This window comes from Dermacentor variabilis, chromosome 8 (genome assembly GCF_050947875.1).
Source record: "Dermacentor variabilis isolate Ectoservices chromosome 8, ASM5094787v1, whole genome shotgun sequence".
NCBI lineage: Eukaryota > Metazoa > Arthropoda > Arachnida > Ixodida > Ixodidae > Dermacentor > Dermacentor variabilis.
The window spans coordinates 93,781,253-93,788,633 of NC_134575.1; positions in this window are offsets into that span (position 1 = coordinate 93,781,253).

Genomic DNA, 7,381 nt, shown 5'->3' on the forward strand with positions numbered 1-7,381 from the left:
CGGGGGCAGCACCTCACGGGCGACGGAAGCGCAAAAACGCCTGAAGCAAACACGACCACAAGGCCAACCGAGAAACGGAGCGCACAAAGTTGCCCAACATCGCCGGCCCCGGTGGTGTGCAACAGAAGACGAAGGATTGGAGCTCAGCGACTTTCCGGATCTCCCTCAACGGCAAGAGGGGACGCCCTCCAAACCCAGGCAAGCAGGAAGATCGAGATCCAGGTCAAGGTCGTGTACCAGACGGCGGAGTCATCAGAGATCTAGGGCAACATCCTGGGCACGCAATGTGAAGCCTCTAGCCCCCAAACAGGAGAGGGCTCCACAGGGTAAACATCAGACGGCGGCCACCGCCATACAGCCGGTTAGCTGGACGCGAATAGTGTCTCCCGCTGCCGATCCAGTAACTCAGAGTACAGCATATCAAAAGATTTTAGAGGAGAACAGAATTTTAAAGGGCAGTCTTGCAGAAATTCGAAGGGAGCTAGCTGATTTCAAACAAAAGAATGAGCCCCACACGAACAAAGCCAAGCCAGGAGAAACCTAGAACGCGAACCCACAGGTGACAGGAAAAGACTATAAACTGGATACCATAGCCCGGCAAATCCAACTTCTTTTCACAGAGCTGTACAAGCTCAAACGACAGAAAGAGGACTCCTCTTCTCACGCCACGAAAGAGGGGCCGAACAAACGAAAATATGCCAGCCCAGGAACTTCTGCACGCAGGCCTAAAGAGAGAGAGAGAGCTGACCGACATCGAAAGTACTACAGATGGCTAATCGCCACACGAGAGTAGCCGGAAACCTCGAGGTCTGGCAGTGGAACTGCAGGACTCTTAGAACTAAACGCGCAGCACTTTTGAGTTTCACAGATGCGACGTCTGTTCCCCCGGATTTAATATGGATACAAGAACCAGGCAAGAAGATACCAAACCTCAGAGGATAGAAGATGCACACGCACCTTGACCATCCTCAGATAGCAGCACTGACACGGGCGGACATAGCGGTGAGCGTGGACTACGTCCCGAACTGCGGTGTCCAACATCAGGTGGTCCTCATGGTCTGGTCCTGTAGACGCTACAAACCGAAAACAGTTATTGCCAACGTCATCAGCCCACCTAGAGACAGGAAGGCAAAGTTTGACGCGTTAGTGACGGGCACATTGCGCAAAGTCAAAAGCGACGAGCGGCCAATTGTCCAAGGGGACTTTAACGCTCCGCACTCTGATTGGGGCTATGATCGAGGCATTCCTAAGGGCCAAATGCTAGCCGACCTCGCGGAGGAGCATGAGCTGGTCATGCTGACGCGACCGGGTGAACCAACCAGAGCGGGAAACAGTGTAATCAAAGATACCGTGCCGGACCTAACTTTCAGCAACATTGACAGAGGTGTTACCTGGACCAACCTAGGCGAAGACCTTGGCAGTGATCACTGCATTATTTGTGTCTCAGTTAACACGACGCGGGTTCGCCGAAGATATGGAAGAGCCACCATAACCGACTGAACAGCTTATAGACAGAAGCAAAGGCAGATCACACCGTGCGATAGTGCTACAGAATGGACGGAATTCATCAGGAGAATACACAGAAGCACTACAGGGAAATCTCGACAAAAGTCGAAACACCGGCAGTAGACAGACACCTACTACACATGTGGGAAGCGCGGAGAAGCCTGACCAAACGTTGGAAGAGACAGAGACACAACACAAAACTCAGGATAAGGATAGCCAGGCTTGCGCAGGAAGCCAGTTAGTACGCGCAGCAGCTGCAAGACACCAATTTCCTTCAGTTTTGTAATTCACTCAAAGGAACGCTTAGCACAAAGTGAACATGGGGTATTTTGCGCAGTGTGATAGATCAGACAGGAACACGGACCACCACAAAAAGAAACATTGAAATTAATTGAAAATTAATACGTTAGAACGACCGATGCGCTCAATGAGGACCTTACGAGCGTCTGCATAGAAGTACCGGACACAACATCAGTGCAATATGACTATGAGGGACCAGACAACGCGGAGCTGGACGCACCCATAACAACGTCAGAGCTTTATGCAGCAGCACAATCTTTCCGAAAGAACACCGCACTAGGTCCGGGTCACATTATAAATGCGATGCTGCGCAACCTGAGTCAGGAATCACTGCGACAGCTTACGACCTATTTCAACGATAATGTATGGTCCGATGACGGGGCACTACCAAAAGAATGGGAAGAGGCTACTATCATACTCATACCGAAACCGGCTAAACCCAGAGATCTGCAAAACTTGAGACCAATATCGCTCACGTCGTGTGCAGGGAAGCTTTTGGAGAAGGTGATCCAAACTCGACTTAGCAACTACATCGAGCGGAATGAACTTTTTCGAGACTCCATGCTCGGCTTCAGCCACACGTCTCGGCACAGGACGCCTTTCTTTTGCCTCGGGACGAAGTTTTGGACCCGCCACGAAGCAAAGAAACCAGGATAGTTGCGGCGCTCGAAGTCAAAAAAGCGTTTGACACGATCTTTCACGAAGCAATCCTCGAAAGTCTGGAAGACATAGGTTGCGGAAGAAGGGTGTTTCGGTACGTCCGTACCTTCCTTCGCGACAGCAAGGCGACGATTGGGTTGGCAGTACGCGCTCTGACGCCTTTGCGACACCCAACCGAGGGACTCCACAGGGCTAAATCTTGTCACCGCTTCTTTTCAACGTCAGATGAGGCGACTGACCCTAGAACTTTAGCAAGCACGAGACCTCGCATGTACAATCGACGCCAATCACATAACGTTGTAGGCACACCGGGGTTCCTAAAGAGAAAAACAAGACTTATTACAGGAGGCCATGGACAAGGAAGTAAAATTCACCAAGCACGCAAGTATGACGTGCGCACCCGAAAAATGTTTCATGTTCATGCCCGAGTTCATGCCCGTACGCAGCAAGCGTCATAAGAAAGCTGCCACACGAAGGATAGACTTACATCTCGACGGCCAGGCCATTCGTGAAGTCGCCGAAATGAGAGTGCTTGGCCTACTTATCAAAGAGAACGGCAACGTGGATGCCAGAATTCAGAGCTTAAAACCAACCGTTAAGAATGTGGCACGTATCATATGGCGAGCTGGACGCAGCCGCAGCGAATTTGCGGAAGAAGAAACTATTAGGCTAGTGCAAGCATTTGCGATTAGCCGCATCACTTACGGCCTGCTGTTCCAAAAACTTAACCAAACTTAAATGAAGAAGATTGACACCCTAATCAGAACTGCATACAAATCTGCTCTGGGTCTCCCGAACACAGTCAGCACGGAGCGCCTAGAGTGGTTAGGTATTTACAACAAATATGAAGAACATGCCGCTGCACTTCTGATATCGCAAAGAGAAAGGCCCAGCTCTGCGCCCCAGGGCCGCTCTAGTCCCCAAAGACTGGGATACGATACTCCACCCCTGTTCTGCGGAGACGAAACAGATTTGTTGTCACGAGATCTGAGGGAGCACGTCCATCATCATCATCATCATCATCATCATCATCATCATCAGCCTGGTTACGCCCACTGCAGGGCAAAGGCCTCTTCCATACTTCTCCAACAACCCCGGTCATGTACTAATTCTGGACATGCCATGCCTGCAAACTTCTTAATCTCAACCGCCCACCTAACTTTCTGCCGCCCCTGCTACGCTTCCCTTCCCTTGGGATCCAGTCCGTAACCCTTAATGACCATCGGTTATCTTCCCTCCTCATTACATGTCCTGCCCATGCCCATTTCTTTCTTGATTTCTACTAAGATGTCATTAACTCGCGTTTGTTCCCTCACCCAACCTGCTCTTTTCTTATCCCTTAACGTTACACCTATCATTCTTCTTTCCATAGCTCGTTGCGTCGTCCTCAATTTGAGTAGAACCCTTTTCGTAAGCCTCCAGGTTTCTGCCCCGTAGGTGAGTACTGGTAAGACACAGCTATTATATACTTTTCTCTTGAGGGATAACGGCAACCTGCTGTTCATGATCCGAGAATGCCTGCCAAACGCACCCCAGCCCATTCTTATTCTTCTGATTATTTCCTTCTCATGATCCGGATCGGCCGTCACTACCTGCCCTAAGTAGATGTATTCCCTTACGACTTCCAGTGCCTCGCTGCCTATTGTAAATTGTTGTTCTCTTCCGAGACTGTTAAGCATTACTTTAGTTTTCTGCAGATTAATTTTTAGACCCACTCTTCTGCTTTGCCTCTCCAGGTCCGTGAGCATGCATTGCAATTGGTCCCCTGAGTTACTAAGCAAGGCAATATCATCAGCGAATCGCAAGTTACTAAGGTATTCTCCATTAACTTTTATCCCCAATTCTTCCCAATCCAGGTCTCTGAATACCTCCTGTAAACACGCTCTGAATAGCATTGGAGATATCGTATCTCCCTGCCTGACGCCTTTCTTTATTGGGATTTTGTTGCTTTCTTTGTGGAGGACTGCGGTGGTTGTGGAGCCGCTGTAGATATCTTTCAGTATTTTTACATACGGCTCGTCTACACCCTGATTCCGTAATGCCTCTATGACTGCTGAGGTTTCGACAGAATCAAACGCTTTCTCGTAATCAATGAAAGCTATATATAAGGGTTGGTTATATTCCGCACATTTCTCTATCCCCTGATTGATAGTGTGAATATGATCTATTGTTGAGTAGCCTTTACGGAATCCTGCCTGGTCCTTAGCTTGACAGAAGTCTAAGGGTTTCCTGATTCTATTTGCGATTACCTTAGTAAATAGTTTGTAGGCAACGGACAGTAAGCTGATTGGTCTATAATTTTTCAAGTCTTTAGCGTCCCCTTTCATATTGATTAGGATTATGCTAGTGTTCTTCCAAGATTCCGGTACGCTCGAGGTCATAAGGCATTGAGTTTCTCTACAACAATCTGTCCACCATCCTTCAACAAATCTGTTGTTACCTGATCCTCCCCAGCTGCCTTCCCCCTTTGCATATCTCCCAAGGCTTTCTTTACTTCTTGCGGCGTTACCTTTGGGATTTCGAATTCCTCTGGACTAATTTCTCTTCCATTATCGTCGAGGGCGCCACTGGTACTTTATAAATCTCTATAGAAATCCTCAGCCACTTGAACTATCTCATCCATATTAGTAACGATATTGCCGGCATTGTCTGTTAACGCATACATCTGATTCATGCCAATTCCTAGTTTCTTCACTGTTTTTAGGCGTCCTCCGTTCCTGAGAGCATCTTCAATTCTATCCATATTATACTTTTTATGTCAGCTGTCTTACGCTTGTTGATTAATTTCGAAAGTTCTGCCAGTTCTGTTCTAGCTGTAGGGTTAGATGCTTTCATACATTGGCGCTTCTTGATCAGGTCTTTCGTCTCCTGCGATAGTTTGCTGGTACCCTTTCTAACGGAGTTACCACCGACTTCCATTGCACACTCCTAAATGATGCGCCCACAAGATTGTCGTTCATTGCTTCAACACTAAGGTCCTCTTCCGGAGTTAAAGCCGAATACCTGTTCTGTAGCTTGATCTGGAATTCCTCTATTTTCCCTCTTACCGCTAACTCATTGATTGGCTTCTTGTGTACCAGTTTCTTCCGTTCCCTCCTCAGGTCTAGGCTAATTCGAGTTCTTACCATCCTGTGGTCACTACAGCGCACCTTGCCGAGCGCGTCCACATCTTGTATGATGCCAGGGTTAGCGCAGAGTATGAAGTCTATTTCATTTCTAGTCTCGCCGTTCGGGCTCCTCCAGGTCCACTTTCGGCTGTCCCGCTTGCGGAAGAAGGTATTCATTATCCTCATATTATTCTGTTCCGCAAACTCTACTAATAACTCTCCCCTGCTATTCCTAGTGCCTATGCCATATTCCCCCACTGCCTTGTCTCCAGCCTGCTTCTTGCCTACCTTGGCATTAAAGTCGCCCATTAGTATAGTGTTTTAGTTTTCACTCTATCCATCGCCGATTCCACGTCTTCATAGAAGCTTTCGACTTCCTGGTCATCATGACTGGATGTAGGGGCGTAGACCTGTACAATCTTCATTTTGTACCTCTTATTAAGTTTCACAACAAGACCTGCCCCCCTCTCGTTAATGCTATATAATTCCTGTATGTTGCCAGCTATATTCTTATTAATCAGGAATCCGACTCCTAGTTCTCTTCTCTCCGCTAAGCCCCGGTAGCACAGGACGTGCCCGCTTTTTAGCACTGTATAGGCTTCTTTCGGTCTCCTAACTTCACTGACACCTATTATATCCCATTTACTGCCCTCTAATTCCTGCAGTAGCACTGCTAGACTCGCCTCACTATATAACGTTCTAGCATTAAGCGTTGCCAGGTTCATATTCCAATGGCGGCCTGTCCGGAGCCAGTGATTCTTAGCACCCTCTTCTGCGTCGCAGGTCTGACCGGCGCCGTGGTCAGTTGCTTCGCAGCTGCTGTCCATGTCCATGTCTCACCTATACCAAGAAACATGAGTGCCAGGTGCCACGCAGGCCACAGACAGGCCAGGACGAGGACTCTGCAGAAGGGATTCGGCAAGGATCCGGCCGCCTACTACACGGACGCGAGTGCAACCACTCGCAGGGACTTCTACGCGATCGCCGTAACTAACAGAGTCGCCACGATAACCGCTACAGTTAAGACTACCTCGGTATGCACAGCAGAGGCAGCGGCAATAGCGCTGGCGATACGAGACGCCGACTTCAAGGGTCAGTCGGCTCATGTGCTTACAGACTCGCAGGCAGCGTGTCGACTCTTCATGCGGGGAATGCTACCGCGCAGCGCCCAAAGAATACTCAGCTCACGACTGAACTTGGACCACGGCCTTACGTGGTGCCCCTCGCACAACGGACTCGACGGGAACGAAAGGGCAGACCGCATAGCTCGACGACGCAACGACCGAGCAGCGGCCAGAGTCCTAGAGGAACCGCTGACCGCAGTGCGCGACATATTAGAGAATCAGAGGAGGGAGAGACGGGACCTACGGCCCTCCGCACTCCAAACTAAATAGAAAACAAGCCCAAGACTGGCGTCGCATACAAACCAATTCATACCCACACCTAAACATCTTACACGGACACCTGCCCGTGGTGCGGTGCAAAACTCCCGCTGGCCCACATAACGTGGGAATGTACGATTCGGCCAAGCAACGTCAACTCACCTTTTCTAAGCGTCACGGACTTGGTACGGCAGTGGGAGGCACTATTCGCAAGCGAGGATCAGGAAAGCCAATAGGCCCTCCTGGACCAACTCAGCGAGCCGCAAGAGCCAGTGGAGCCTTGGACTGAGGGCCCCACCCAGACCTGCCATAACTCCGCTTAACAGATCAATAAAGTTTGTTTTTTTCTCTCTCTCTCTCTCTGTTGTGATTGGTGCCTCTGTCACATTATACAGGCAATATTTGCCAATAAATGGTATTCTTTTT